At 44.3% G+C, this 12,207-nt stretch overlaps 1 protein-coding gene and 1 long non-coding RNA gene across 3 annotated transcripts in view; one reads left to right on the top strand and one right to left on the bottom strand.

The window, feature by feature from the left end:
* The window catches only part of MYO1D (myosin ID), a 352,967-nt gene that overhangs the window by 105,756 nt on the left and 235,004 nt on the right, over positions 1 to 12,207 (bottom strand). The gene's annotated exons all lie outside the window — the stretch shown is intronic.
* The window catches only part of LOC125087710 (uncharacterized), a 67,693-nt gene that overhangs the window by 18,593 nt on the left and 36,893 nt on the right, over positions 1 to 12,207 (top strand). The window contains exons 2-3 of one of the 2 annotated variants that reach the window (XR_007123496.1): positions 3,404 to 3,525; positions 4,090 to 4,162. This is a non-coding gene — a long non-coding RNA (uncharacterized LOC125087710). Of the gene's footprint in view, positions 1 to 3,403; positions 3,526 to 4,089; positions 4,202 to 12,207 lie in introns of those variants that run through there. The other variant, XR_007123495.1, reaches the window with a different exon arrangement.

Here is a 12,207-nt window from a genome sequence, read left to right as displayed (position 1 = left end):
AGACGACGACTCAGAAGCAAACACTGGGTGCTCCATTCCCTGTCTCCCAGAATGGAGAGTGTCTCCTGGGGCTCCTCTCTCTGTATGGCCACCGCATGTCGGGTGTGTGGGGCAGAGAACTTGTGTTTTTAGAGACCCACAGTTTCCAAGCCTGCAGGTTGGAACAGCTCTGCTGAGGAACTGCTCCCAGACTCAGATGATGGCAGCCTGGGCCTCAACCTTGAACGTAGACCATAGCGGGAGGAGACTTCGGGGCATCTTGGGAGGGAGTGAGTGCATTCCGATTATTAGAGCAGTGTAAACACTTTCTGACCAAGGGGCAGACTGTGGAGGACTTAAAACATATTCACAAATTCTTTGATGTTCCTCACCCTGAGAGATGGGGCCCGTGACCCTCCCCTTGACCACAGACTTACTTTGAACCATGAACAGGACACTGAAGGGACACGGGCAAGTTTTGAGGTGAGGTATACAAGGGCTGTGGCTTCTGCCTGATTCACTGGCACGCACATGCTCTGAGCCCTGAGCCCCCTTGTAGGAAGCCTGACTACCCTGCCCCTCATGTTGTGAGGAAGCCACGCATTTCAGAAAGGCCTCAGAAGGCTCTCCGGTGAGCAGCCCCGGCCTTCAGGTCTTCCTGGCTCAGGTGCCAGTCAGGTGAATGAGTGAGCTGTCAGGGACTCCAGCCCCCAGCCCTTCCGTCACCCCAGCCTTCTAGGTAGGCTTCCCGGCAGAGGCCCCAGACGCGTCGGAGCAGAGACGAGCCATCTGCTTTGCTGTTCTCAACTACTACCTGACACAGAACCCATGACCATAATAAAAGGGTCATGGTTTTCGGTTTGGGGTAGGTTGTTACACAGCAACAGTGACCTGAAAATAGGGAAATCTTCATTGTGTAAATGTATCATGGAAAGAATGCATATTCACAAATGCCACTTTCAATGACTTTTAAGAAATTTTATCATGTTGGAAGAATGGTTAAGAAAATACTATATTTTAGAAATGTTTTCCAGTTTCATCAAACATAATAAAATTACTTGTTTGCTTTCTTGAGGATTCAGTGGTCATGGTGAATATCAATTAGTAAATGTGCTTTAAAATAGATGTGTCTTCAGGGTTACTGGAGTTCATACGACCAGACCATATGCGGATCACAAGCCCCACAAATCATCCCAACATGTGCAAACCACATGGCATTCCAATGGTGAAATAAAATCCATCATACAAAATATGGGGTCATGAGCAGAAACAAAAAATTGTCTTAAAGTCAATATAATCGACTTTACATATAAGCACCTACTTACGAGCCCCATATGACTGATCAATATTATTCAGGTCAATGAAAATAATTGTAATCAACTAGCCAAAAGGCTAAGTTTCCATCATTGACTGACACGTGCTTTCAACCCTTGATTTTTTTTTTTTTTTTGACTGACAGATCACAAGTAGGCAGAGAGGCAGGCAGAGAGAGAGAAGGGGAAGCAGGCTCCCTAGTGAGCAGAGAGCCCAATACGGGGCTCGATCCCAGGACCCTGAGATTATGACCCAAGCTGAAGGCAGAGGCTTAACCCACTGGGCCACCCAGGAACCCCCGAAGTGATTTTTTTAAGCATTTATTTATCTATCTATTTTAGAGAGAGTCCACAAGTTGGAGGGCATGTTAGAGGGGAGGGGAGCAGAGGAGGAGGGAAAGAGAGGGGGGAAGAATCTCAAGCGGACTTCACACTGAGCATGGAGCCCGGAGCCTGACCTGGGGCTTGATCCAACCATGCTAAGATCATGACCCGAGCCGAAACCAAAAGTTAGACGTTCCACAGACTGAGCCACCCCGGCGCCCCATCCCCAGTGACTATAATATGCAGCCAAGGTTGGTGGCCACTGGCCTACTAGCCACAGGAGGTAATGCGGAAGGAGGTAACTTCCAGATATGCGGAAGTATCAATAGTGGCAGTGTATGAAAATTAAAGTGCGGGAAGACTTAGAGGAGAGTGAGTTCTGTTCCACTAGATGGCTTGGTATTAAAAAATCTCTTGAAGTGGGATTTCTGGAGCTGTTTCCTGCGAGCCCTATTTTTGGACTTTTTAAAGTTCAATTTCTTAGGAAACTACTGAATTCTGAGTTGCAGGACAAATCCAGGAGCTCAAACTGCCAAGTATTCCAGGAGAGGCCTGAGATTTTTAGCAGACAGACAGCAAGTAGCCACTGGGCTGATACCCAGGAATTGGCAGGTTCCAGCCATGTTGCTAGTAAGGAATTTGACAAATTTAATCTAGAGATGAAATAGCCAAATTTGCGCGCCACAGACAAGGTTCTCACAACAAAAGGGAAAAGTGACTCAAGGCTTTAAATTAACCAAGGAGGCTGTGGTAGGCCCAGCCTCCTAGGTGACAGCTTCTAAAGAAATCAGTGTTTAATTGTGTTAAGTATGAAGTCGATTCGCAAACATTATCTAGGTTGTGAATTTTCTTCTTGACGGTGCCCTCAGTCCCTCTCAAGAAGTGGAATATTTAGGAGAAACTGAAGTTCATTGTGGCTGTGTTGTTCATTCGGGCAGTGAGAGGCATCAGTGTTTGAGACTTAACTGCAGGGTTTTACTGAGTCGCTCTCACTGAGCTGTTAAAATCAGGGTTGAGGGCGCCTGGGTGGCTCAGTGGGTTAAGCCTCTGCCTTTGGCTCAGGTCATGATCCCAAGGTCCTGGGATCGAGCCCCACATTGGGTTCTCTGCTGAGTGGGGAGCCTGCTTCCCCTTCTCTCTCTCTGCGTGCCTCTCTGCCTACTTGTGATCTCTCTGTCAGTCAAAAAAAAAAAAAAAAAAAATCAAGGGTTGAAAGCGCGTGTCACCCCGCCTCTCTGCCTGCCTCTCTGCCTACTTGTGATCTGTCAAGTAAATAAATAAATAATTAAAAAAAAAAATCACTGTGGATACTCTGACTTCCTTGTTCTGGGATCAGGCTGGACATCTAGAGTTTTCTTAAAGCTCCCCAAGTGATTCTAACCATACACAGCCATTGACTTAGGTAAAACTATTAAATAACTGGGTCCCACACAGTCAAATTATTATTTTAAAAAGCTAATTGTTTCACTAATTGAATCACATTTGATATTATCCATTTTAAATTCATTTTTTTCTCTCTCTTAAAATATCAACTTAATTAAGTCACTTTCCTTACTGGTATTTTAATTGAAATTTTTTTAACCTTCCAAATTAATGATCCTTTCAATGCAAAAAGATGAATTCGCTCATAATTTCAGACTTTCTTTATCCTATGCTTGTCAATACGTTGAATCCATATACACTGGTGTTTCTTTTAGGGATAATGAGTGATTTTCCATTGTATCCTGGTCAATTTGGGAACTGTGTTATCAGATGCTGGATCTAATTTAAACCTTCTGTTTTCTCAGGCTTCTGCTACAAATGGATCAGCAGGGAAGAAGGTACCAGTACTTTACTGCTGGATGGGAGTGGAAGTGCAGGCCCCTGAGATGGGTCTCCACTGACACCACGCCGGTGGGGAGTAGGAAAGGTACCTCTTAGCCTCCAGGAGGGGTAGAATCCTGGGGTCCTCACTCAGCTCCCCTGATACTGTAGAAAGGGAACTAAACACCTATCTTCCCTTGGGTGGGAGTTGAAGCACAGGCTCCCCTTTGGGCCTCCCATCTCCCTCGTGGGGCTGGGGAGGGATGTCAGGTGAGGACAGAGGTCTCAGCTTTCCACGAGGCCTTTACTGACAGAAGTGGCTGTAATCCCCGACTGCTGATGTTTTTCTGGAGAAGGGTTTATTGTCAAAAAAAAGGTTTCTGTTTCATGAGGCTGCCCATTTCCTGGTCCTTTGGAAAGAGACAGCGAGCTCATCTTGTTCAAGCCCACAGCATTTCTGGGTTGAGGGCTCCTCCTGGGAACTTGCTGCCACGTGACTTCGGGAGTCCTGAGGTCCTGAGCTACCCTATCTTCTCTCCACCTTTCAGAGTCTTATGTCTGTTTTATAATATAGTGTCCAGGGTTTTTAGTTGTGTTTAATGAGCAGGACGGCGTGAAACGCATCTATTCCAACTGGTCCGGAATTGCAAGTTCTAACTCTCTATTTCAGATTATACCCGCAAACGGATTAGAGAATGTGGTCTTCTCTGCAGCGAGTCGAGGAGTCAGAAGGCACATATCACGTGAGCGGACAACACCAGCCTTGTTTGGGGAGAAGAGGCTGCAAGTCTCCCTCTTGTTAAAATACTGATCATTTTTCAAATGGGAGTGTCGAGCTTAGACCTTTCTCCGGAGCTCTGGATGGGTGTTTCTGCCTGTCTGGGGAAAGCACCGGCAGGGGTCCCCTGGAGGGCCCATCTGTTGGACCTCGCCAGACCCAAACTCCTCACCTTGCCCTAACTAACCTCCTTCTCGGGGCCCTATTTCAATTATGTGCTACCAGTCACAGCACATCCCGAGCCTTTAAAGAGAGGGCAGGGTAGGATAAAAAAATATTATCTATACATGTAGGAAATGAAACTAGGACCTGGCACAGAGAAAATATTTTTTTGAAAAATGTTAACTTTAAGACTATCTCAGAACTTCTGATGGCTTGTCTTTTCTATATCTGGTACCACTGTATCTGATGACATTACCCTGAGTCCAGGTAAAGGTCTGTATTTCAACAGCCTCTCTTCTGTTTAGTCCATACTTTGAGATGCTGTCAGAATTAGCTTCCTAAATAAACCTCATCGTGCCACTTAAAATCTGTTGGTCTGCACTGCAAAATCAGTAGTTCACACACCCCTTTAAGGAATTTACAAAAAGCTGGGGCATCTGGCTGGCTCAGTTGTAAAAGGAGGTGACTCCTAATCTTGGGGTTGTGAGTTCAAGCCCCACACTGGGTACAGAGATTATTAAAAAAAAAAAAAAAAAAAGAAAAGAAAAGAAAATTTAAAGTAAAAAAAAAAAAAAAAAGGTAAGCCAGGGTATGTCATGCTTTAAAAAAAAGAGCTACACATGCCCAGTGCAGTAAAATGCACAAGTGTTAACATCTACGTATGAACCCCTGAAACTCCTCCTTTTCTGAGAAGCCTTCTACCCATTCCACACACAGGCACAGCAATTCATGTTTATTTTTGTTTTAGCATTTAGTAAGCTGTACCATGACAATTTCTTTTCTTTTCCTTTTTTCTTTTCTATTTTTTAAAAAAGATTTTACTTTTCAGCAATATTTACACCCAATGTGGGGCTCGAACTCATGACCCCAAGATCAAGAGTCGCACGCTCCATCACAGAGCCAGTCAAGGTGCCCCACCAGGACGATTTCTGTATGTTTGCTTCACGCACTAAAAAATAAGTAGACACTGTGTCTTTCTCCTCTTTTTTTCCCCAGTAAGTAGCATAGTGCCACAGAACCACAGCAGAGAGTGGATGGTCAACATTTGTGGAATGTGTGGAAGACCATGAGAGGAAAAGGCAGACATGAGGCCAAAGGGCTCTCCCTCCTCAGGAAATTCTCATGGTTCCCTGTGTTCTTCTGTCACAGCCACCCCCTCACTCACAGCCTCAAAAGCCTATTCCTACTGGTCGCCTGACGGACAATTTCCCCCTCACCTCACCTTCTCGGGATGTTCTCATCCACTCTCTGGTTTCAGCTACCATGTATTAATTTCTTCCAAATCTATGTCCTCATTCTGGATTGTTCTCTAGACCGCCCACAGTCATTGGGCCTCTCTATTTTAAGTTCCCCAAACACCTGAAAGGAAATCCATTTAGGACTGAACTTCTTTTGCTTTCCACACTCTCCTACCACAGCCCTTCTTCCCTCCACACTTCCCACCTTGGCGAGTAACCAGCACTGCCATCTGCCCAAACTGTCCAGGAAAGAAACCTATGTATGCGTCCAGATGCCGTTCTCTCCATGCCCGTTGTTTCCACCACTTAAAGAGCTCTTGGATCTGACCCCCTCAATTTCTTAGCAGGATTATAGCAGCTTCTTAAATGCTTTCTCCATCTCCAGTCTTGACTCCTCCAAGTCATCCGGGAACACCCACTTATTGAGCACCTACTGTATGTATCATAGTAACAAGAGTCCATGCCCCTTCTCTCATGGAATCTCTGATAATGGGGATTCTGGGGGAACCAGGCTGTCAACAACTGTGCAATGTGACGGGGGTGACGTGGTCTATGAAGAAGAATAAAGTAGCAATGTGAAGGCATAGAGATGTCTGGGCGGTATCATTCTAGAAAACCCCTTTGAGGTTACTTGGGGACAGGGACCCCATGCAGGCACGAGGGAGAAGAACATTCCAGGCAGAATGAAAAGTAAGAAGGAAGAATGAACAATGAGGACATGGAGGGTGACTCTATCCTATTCCTCTGGATTCCACAGGCCTGGGATTGATGGTTTGCAAGAGGGCTAAGAGCAGCTTACAATTATTGAGTATTTTGCTGCGTGCCAAGAACTAGGCTAAGGACTTGCATCGTTTCAGGCTTATTTATGTGTATCTTATTTCAGGCTTCAACACTCCCCCTGAGGTGCGCATTATCATTAAAATGGGGCATGAATTTAACAAACTCCCCACCACCTGTGTCTGCCATAACCCACGGCGAAGAGATTTCTCTTTCATCCTTTTTTTTTTTTAAATAAGATTATTTATTTATTTATTTGACAGAGAGAAAGAGAGAGATCACAAGTAGGCAGAGAGGCAGGCAGAGAGACAGGGGGAAGTAGGCTCCCCACTGAGCAGAGAGCCCAATTTGGGGCTTGATCCCAGGATCCTGAAATCATGACCTGAGCCGAAGACAGAGGCTTAACCCGCTGGGCCACCCAGGCAACCCTCCCCTCACCCCCCGCCGCCTTTCATCCATTACCAGTTATAGCATACTTGTACTCTCCAAATACAAGATAGATATATTCACAACCCAACAAGCCTTGTGCAAGGGTGATGGCACAGTGGACCAGAGACGTAAAAGCAGTCCTCAGATGTGGCTTTCTAAGGAGCAAAGGACTGATCCATCTACAGGAGTCAAAGAAATAATTCAGCCAAGTCAGGAGAGAGGAACCTGAACTTGTTGACCTAACTTACTCCACTAGAGGTACCCTCACCCTTGGTGTATTGTAAAGATGTTTTTATTTAGATATAATTCCAGCAAAGTGAAATATTTCTTATGCCTGTTATATTAGAGAATCAGATACTTCCTGGGGTGCCCTGGAACTTCATTATAATAATTCAGTGTATAAAAAGTTTGCTCTGGAGTTCAACCAATAACAGAGAAACAAGTTCATTTAATACCTATAAGTTCAGGACCAAGTACAGGCTGCCTCCCAATGATGTGGGGAGGATCAGGTGAGAAAGTGTATGCTGATGTCCACTGTAAGGGGTGAAAGTCATCAATTGTGATGTGATTTTATTATCTTATACTACACTTGCATATATTTATAGTTGTTTAAGGAGAATCTTCCAATAAGACAGTCCTCAAACGTAAGACCACAGCCAGTACATTAAAGAAGATTTAATTTTGGGGCACCTGGGTGGCTTAGTCGGTCAAGTGTCGACCTTCCGCTCAGGTCATGATCCCAAGGTCTTGGGATTGAGCCCCACATCGGGCTCCCTGCTCTGCAAGCTTGCTTCTCCCTCTGCCCTTCCCCACCTCCTGCCAGCTCATGCTCAACCTCTCTCTCTCTTTCTCTCTCTCAAATAAGTAAATAAATAAACAAAATCTTTAAAAAGAAGATTTAATTTTTGGTGTAGAGGACAAGATCTCATGGCTTTCTAGAAAAAGCATACACATACACTCTGTCTCCCTCCTCTCCTCCCTTCTTGTCTCTGTCTCTGTCGTATATGCACACGCACAAAAATACAGTGGTAGAACTGAAATCTGGGGTAAGTCCAACTTTTGCCGGATGATTCTGAGAAATAACCTGAACAACACATGTAAGAGTATTTGCAGAAAAGAATAATTATGTCAGTGGTTCTCAGACCTGATCACACGGTGCACTCAGCTGGGGGCTTAAACACAGGCTGATGCCCCAGGTCTAACCCCCGCAGATTCCATTTCATTGGTCTGGGGTGCGGCCTGGATATCGGAATTTTTACACATTTATTCCATCTTGAAGCCAAGATTGAGAACCCCTGAGTCAAAAAGCTACTGACATTTTTGATTTGGCTTTAAAGTAAATAAAGTCGAATTTAAATCTCCCAAGTATCAGGTTAGCAATCAAAACATGCCTTTCTGTCTTTTTTTCTGGCTTATGTGAGACTGTGGTGTCTTTCCCTATTGGTTTCTTCTTGGAACAGACAGGACTGCAATTAAGAGAGAAACAGTTGTGCAAATAGAAGTACAATGTGGCAGCTCCCTTCAAAGGTGCTGGTTTGTGGGTTTTTTTTTTTTCGTTCTGACGGAAATGAAACAAAAGGTTTTTCTGTTTTGTGTCCCCATGGACCACGCTCCCAGAGCCTCTGACATGCAGAACACAGCCAATACTCAAGTTCTAGTCTTCACTATACAGTTTCCTGCAGGATCCCCAGGGCCTACAAGTCACTTATCCTTAAAAGGTTAAGATGAAATATTTTAGAAAGCAATTATTATTATTGTGAGAAAGACATAAATAAACAAGGGAAATAGGAGAGAGAAAGCAAGAGACCATTCTAGGCAACTAAGTCACTCGGGCTTTTGTGTCTACAAAATCTGGAGTAAAACCCTGCGAAATATGAGAATTGGTCTCTTCATTTATAAAATGATACTTAAATCTCTGCCCAGGATTCTTATAAAGATGGAGATAGACCAGATTTAAATCACTTAATAAATGCATGGCATCAGGTACGTGACAAATGCTAGTTGTGTGATTTCTTTCCTCTTCTTCTTCTTTTTATTTACTTATGTATTAGAGAGGGAGAGAGAGAAAGAGTGAGAGAGAGCAGGAGCTGGGGGTGGGGCAGAGGCAGAGGGAGAAGCAGGTTCTCCGGCTGAGCAGGGAGCCCGATGTGGGGCTTGATCCCAGGACCCTGGGATCATGACCTGAGCTGAAGGCAGACACTTAACTGACTGAGCCACCCAGGTACCCCATCCTTCCTCTTCTCAAAAATAGGATTTTAGTTGCATGTGCTGTTTGTCACAAGGAGGAGGAGGTGGCAGCAGTTCACCATCGGGGTTGTGAGTCCAAGGTCTCCAAGGGTATGGGATAACAGACAAGTGTGTGAAGCCGGCTCTATTCCCTGTGAGCTTTGTGACCTTGGGTGGGTTACTTCCCCGTGAGCTTTGTGACCTTGGGTGGGTTACTTCCCCTTCCCAAGGGGTGGTCTCCTCCTGAGAGACAGGTTCACTGGTCATCTGAACCTTACGGCTGCCACTGGCCTGTGCTGGAGGGGCTGGTTCACTTCTCTGCCTCGCTTACTGGCCCACGAGGCTTTGAGGGCAAACTGTGAGATGTGCTATTGCATTGCTAGTGCAAACACACAGTGTGCAGTAGGTGCTTGGAAATGTTCAGTGCACACGACAGCTCTGATAAGACGCTCCTGTAAGAGGAAGCACACTGCTGCTTCGGCTTAGTGACATCTATGTCTGCAAAGGCAGAGATCCTTTTATGTGTATGCCTCCACTTAGGGCTTGGCTTTAAAAGGATCTCGTTCCTGGCAATCTGATCTCTGGATAAATACAGCGGTGCTGTACTAATTTTCTTGTACTTTAGTGGTTTAAGGGCTTTTTGTTTCCTTAATGAGATAGCTTTTTAAAGGAGTCATAAATTAGGTCTAATGATTGTTGCTTTCAGATACTGATTTAGTGCATCTTTTACATTTGTAATTAAATTTCCAAGTATAGTACCGACGAAAATGGACTCTACCTTGTGCCCCAGAGCACTGACTTTTGACATAATAAATCAGTTTGCTTAGTAGTTTAACATAAGTGGTGGTCTCTAACCGATGTGACAAAAGGCATTTACGTCTAAACGCATGTCAGGAAAACAACCAGTTGGGTAGCTCTGAGATTCTGACTTCTTCCTCTCTTATTAAAAGAGAAAATTAGAGAACATCATTAAATGTCCCACTTCTTAGAAGTATTTTCAAGCCACGTGGCTCATTCAAATCCAATAATAAAATCGTTGAGTGCTAAAAAAAAAAAAAAACATCATAAGGAAAGTGGAAAGACTGTTTCATTGTCCAAACCAGCAGAGCAAGAAAGGATTCTTGAAAAATTAAACTGAAATCCTAGTATCTGTATCTCTAAAAATTCTTCTTTAACAGAGACATCACTGTTTTCTAAGAATGGAGGTTTCCAAATATCTAATATTACTAAACAACTCTCTTTGTTCTAACAGGCGAAAATATAAATGTTTGCACAAGATGTTTGAAATAATACAGATTCTGGGACCTGCTGAGAATTAATTAGGACGGTAAATTTATTGCCTACATAAATAAATAAACCTGAGTGCCACTCCACGTCTGTCATTAAGGGGTTATATACTTTCCATTAAAGAAGACTAATAAATACAGTTTAGAGGCTCGAGGGAGGAGAGAGGGGAGTAGGCTGGTGTACAGCAGCTCCGGCGGTGCCAGACGTCAGCTGACCGCCTTCATTGAGATTGCCATGGAAACACCTTCTCCTGGGACGCTGCCATGAGGGTAGGGTGCTTTAGAAATGGTGATGGGGAGCAGAGCCCACAGCGATGGATTTCAGCAGGGCTCACCCCTGTACACATTACAAGGACAATCCATCTTCCAAATGAAATGATAGCTTTCTAGCGAGTCACCATCAGATAGAGTAATAATGCATGAAGCCTGGCATAATTACAACCCATTTACCTCTACGAAACATTCACATCACTTCATTGTCTCTCTTCTTGCCCTTGCTTGCCTGTATTCTCCACAGAATTAAAGGAGGGGTCTGTGTAATTAATTGGCTACTTCCCTGGCCATCAAGCCCACACCGATTAAAAGGGACTACATCAAACAGCATTAGCGGACAGCCTGGAACATTCTTCAAACCAGCCAAGCAAAACGAGCACAATATACCGACAAAAGGGCAAGAGGCGTTTCAGCCTAGGTTGGGTTAAATGCTTCAGTTTCTGTGGTCTCCCTTGAAACCAGTGAACAGATTTTATGTTTACGCAAATTAAACTTGGTCTTGGCAACCAGCTCCCTGAGTGCTGGCTAGGGTGAACCCATGTCCCTGTGAAATCACACGGCACAAGCTCATCGATTGAAGTGACTTGCTTCAGCCGTGGGGTGCGATCTTTTCCAGCCATTTATAGTGATCTCTCTAGGATGATTCTCAGAGTTAAAGAGGTTGCAACCAAAGTTCTGTACACAACATTACTGATTAGGTAGGTTACTTCTTGTCTGTTCTCCATATCAACCTGAGCAACCCTGAGTCTCCCAGCTTTGCAAAACATTCAAATTCTGACCCTCCTATCCCCTGTAAAAAATTTTAACCTTTCCTGACGCTGGAAATGCTTTACTTCAATATTACAACTTACGAATACAGTGTAGATAGGGACTCAAGGGGGATGAGGCTAATCTGACAGTAACACAGAATCCAGCTGGCTGAAACCCTATCCCAACTCTGACTCTTCGTACAAAGAAAGCCACTCTGTGGCTAAGAAAGGGGTCACTTGTAACTTGAATGTCTCATTCTCAGACTGTTGTTTATAATTACTTGACCATGCCATTTGTGAGAACAGGGTTTGCTGAAACTCATCTCAAAAACCTGTCATGATTTCCTATTTTTATACTTCCTACAAAGAATGACTGAAATCATTGCTAAATGATAAACCAGATGCATAATTTTTGCTAATGGGAGAGAAAAAAGGTACCGAATTTAAGTTTTAATCACATTTTATTTAGGCTTGCGGGAAGATCAGTCTTTCTTTTCTTTCTTTTTTTTTTTTTTTTTAAGACTTTATTTATTTATTTGACAGACAGAGATCACAAGCAGGCAGAGAGGCAGGCAGAGAGAGAGGGGGAAGCAGGATCCCCGATGAGCAGAGAGTCTGATGCGGGGCTCGATCCCAGGACCCTGAGATCATGACCTGAGCCAAAGACAGAGGCTTCAAACCACTGAGCCCCCCAGGCGCCCCCAGTCTTTCTTGAACATAAACCAATTAATGACAGAGAGTGGGGAAGTAATTCCTGTAGAGATTACCTGGGACCCCTGGGTGTGCCGAGTTACGGAGTTTAGGGTGACAGGAATATTCGATACTACTACACGTCTGTTAGAATAGCTACAATTGAAACAAACTGATAGT

The sequence above is a fragment of the Lutra lutra genome, chromosome 16 (genome assembly GCF_902655055.1).
Source record: "Lutra lutra chromosome 16, mLutLut1.2, whole genome shotgun sequence".
NCBI lineage: Eukaryota > Metazoa > Chordata > Mammalia > Carnivora > Mustelidae > Lutra > Lutra lutra.
Note: the sequence above shows the minus strand (reverse complement) of the source record. Positions and strands in the feature narration are given on the sequence as shown.